This window comes from Anneissia japonica, unplaced genomic scaffold (genome assembly GCF_011630105.1).
Source record: "Anneissia japonica isolate Jap-2015-1 unplaced genomic scaffold, ASM1163010v1 scaffold2707_len876726_cov182, whole genome shotgun sequence".
Classification (NCBI taxonomy): Eukaryota; Metazoa; Echinodermata; class Crinoidea; order Comatulida; family Comatulidae; genus Anneissia; species Anneissia japonica.
In genome coordinates this window covers 430,826-434,465 of record NW_022723260.1, presented here as the reverse complement: position 1 = coordinate 434,465, position 3,640 = coordinate 430,826, and positions in this window count along the sequence as shown.

Below are 3,640 nucleotides of genomic sequence, written 5' to 3'. Positions count from 1 at the left end.
TATATATAGGCCTATATAAGAACTAAAGATATTTATTATAATACAAAAAGTAGGCCTACATACTAATTAGGTTAGGGCCTACTATCTTAATAATGCTTGCTTGTATCAACATTTTACAATAATAGGAACTGAATTGGAAAGAACAAGATGCATAAATATAGCAAGAAGACTTCCAAAAAATAAATAGGCCTATATCAATACCAAGACGAGATTTATCAGCAGTGTGAGTATGTGTCACCTGAGACAGCACGGATAGCTCGTTTTTGTATGACATGAATCTTGTGCAGTTGAGTTATAACGCCTGCATGTTCGGCTGAAACACCCGGAGAACTAGACCTAGTCATCATCGGACACGGTGAACAGCAAGAAGAGAAGAGACTTACTGTAAAATCAGTCACAGATTTTTTAATTGCGTGGTTCTTGGGGAACTCTCGTCTCGTCTTTCTGAAAACTACACATATTTTAATATAACCAGAAATCACGAAAAAAAATTTAAATTAAATAAAATTTAAATTTCTGGTTTATTTCTTAATGGGCGACTTCAACCTGGCTAACAATAACCTCATCGAATTTGTATTGTGGGTGACGGCCCTTATTATTAGTAAGTCACAGCACTTGGACACCACATATCATTTCTTTGTGGCCAATAATATATGATAAATTATTTTCTGGAAACTTTCTATATCTGTTTCATGAATATATTCATGTTCGATTTATGAATAGAAACTTCCTAGAATTCATAATTATTATATTCATATTTATCTTGGGCCATGCCCCCTTAACTTCAAACTGCCGCCACAGGAAAATGAACAAATTGGCGAGTCTCAAAATTTCAGGTTTTCAGTTTACACTATATTACTGAGTCAGTGTGCCAAAAAAAATCTATGGTCCATGATGTAATGCATTTGTTGAGTTGGCATGGAATGACCCAACTGTTAAGAACTTTTGTGATTTCCTTTGATGTTGAAATATGTGTTTTCAACATAGTATCTAGCCATGAGCTAAGTACCAAATCTAAAATTTTGTTTATACGTAGATCCCCTTTTCAAATGTTAAAAAATAACCAACATAAATTTTAAGTATTAAAGTGCCATTCTCCAACTTTATCTCATGCAGCCACACACATGACGGGGCTCAGGTGAATATAGTAATTTTCCTAGTTTTTATGTATGACATTGCCATTTTCCGGCATCAAAATTCCCCAATTTTTAACATTTTCTCACCTCCATGATGGGGATACGCCTTTGTGGATATAGTAATTGTTGTTGTTATTATGTATTTGCCATTTTCCTGCATCTAAAAGTCTCTAATTCTTAAAATTGTTTTACCTCAGTCTCAACCTTGGTGGGCTGAGATAGATGGATTAAAATTTTAAGTATCCGAGTGTTGTTTTGGGGCATCTATAAAGTCTCAAATTCTTGCAATTGACTCATCTGCGCCCCAAAACCATAGTGAGGCACAGGTGGATATCGTAATTTTTGTACTATTCAAGTGCTTTTTTGTGCATCTAACGAGTCTCAACTTCCCAAAATGTTCTCACCTGAGCCCCAACCATAGTGGGGCTCAGTTGAATATGGTAGTTTTTAGAATAGTAAGTACTTAAATTTAATTTTCGGGTACCTAATTAATTAATTGGGTTTTTTTTTTACTCAATTTGTCAAAAACATTATTATTTAATAGGAAAGGTAAGTTCCATTTTGGGGTCATCCAGTGGTATAAAATACTGAAATGTTTGCGTCACCGCCAACCACGATGGTACTGACGTGATGTGGACTCTAATTACATCAACATCCCCTTCTTTAAATATGCCACTTTGCTGAAAACAATAGTTAAGACAAATATATTTCCATTCGTTTTGTTGTTCATGTAAATGTCTGATAGGTTATTACTTTAAAACAATGCTAAAAACACAGTGTCAATACGAACATTTACACATGTAAGACTGAGCTGAGCGACTCCGAATTAAGGTGGAATTAGTAGTGGTTATGTGACGTTTGTCATGCACACGTATTATGCGCTATAGAAATGGAAGACCATACTGTAATGGGAATGAACGTTTCTGGTATTGCCGACAGTACAATCAGTGTAAAATATAGGCTAGTGTGGATTTAAACAATGTCCTAATGGCAATGTTCAAAATAAATGTAAATCAAATAAATATGACTGTTGGGGTGAGGGGGGTGAGGGGTGTATCTTTGTAGTTAGGCAGTTATACACTGTCTTTATGTCTAAACAAACTTTAATTTTAACACCGGGTCTCCATTTTAAAAGCTCCTAAGAGTTTCGGGGAGGTCCTTTTCGTCGCTCTGTTTTTGAATATGTATGGTTGAGTTTACTTTGTCATGAATTGCAAAGAACATGAATAAAGAAATAAAATGAAAAATGTAAAAAATATGTCTATATGCGTACAACAACCAGATTATAGAATTTACTAATAGATCAAAAACTTTCCAATGATAACCACATGAACTACATTACTCCACCAAATTTTAGAAACAATAGCAGTATTGTACAAATAAACGGCATCATACTTTTTATGTTAATCATCTATTTATTTTGGCGCACATTGATCATACAGTGCTCCTATCATTCCTATCATTATCAAAATCGAACGCACAATGAACAGATCATAATTATGCCTATACAAAAAAAATTATTAGATCATCACTCTAGCCCGCGTCAACAAAATTGGGAAATATTGATGCGGAAATTTAAAAAAATGTTTCTTTTTCTCTCGCATCATTTTTTTCAACAGCATAAAAAACAATGTAATTTTTGATTGGAAATACGTTTTCTTTAAAAAACAATAAAAATTAAACCTGTTTTTATACAATACTTACAATATTCTTGCCAAATAAAAAAGTCCCTCCCTCATCTATTAAAAGAAGCAGTTGTTCTGATTTTAAAAAATAGTGATCTAATAATTTTTCCTATGTGCCTTAAATTGGCTATAGTGGGAATTGATTCTCCTGACGCAAATCCAGGTATTGTCTATCGTCACGAAAATAACATTTACCATTCAATAATAGAACAGTCATCAACCTACTTGCATTGAATTGAATGTAAAATGTATTCATGATGTTATGCAGGCCCGTATCCAGAGGGGGGGGGGGTTCAGGGGTCGGACGACCCTCCCCCTCGGCTGGGGTCACCCTTTTCCAGGCCAAATATTTTTCTCAGAGCTGCTAGACCTATAGCCTGTGGCCTGTGGATCTATCTCAGGCCAAACGAGCTGACGAGCATACTCAATGAGTAGATTTAATGCCAAAGACATCACCTAATTATGCCTTTTATTCATCTCGTTCCCTTGTTGACTCATGCAGTGACACTGGTATTAACTTTTAGTTCAGTCGAATGTTCTTGCTTATCTTGATTCTAGAGCGAATCATGGTCAAAATATCACCTCGTCCTGTGTATACACCTTTGAATCATGATAATTATATTCAGCATATGCAAGGGTGTCAGCCTGAACTTTTATATGCTAAAAACCCCCCCACCCTGGATCCGCCACTGTAATGTGCTAATAGTTAATATAGCTTTTAACGATGCGAAGCGAAGAAGAAGTCCCCCAATTTGGTGATTAAATCGGCAATGCCCTGAGAAAATTTCAAGCAACAAATTGAAATGCTTAAAAAAGAAA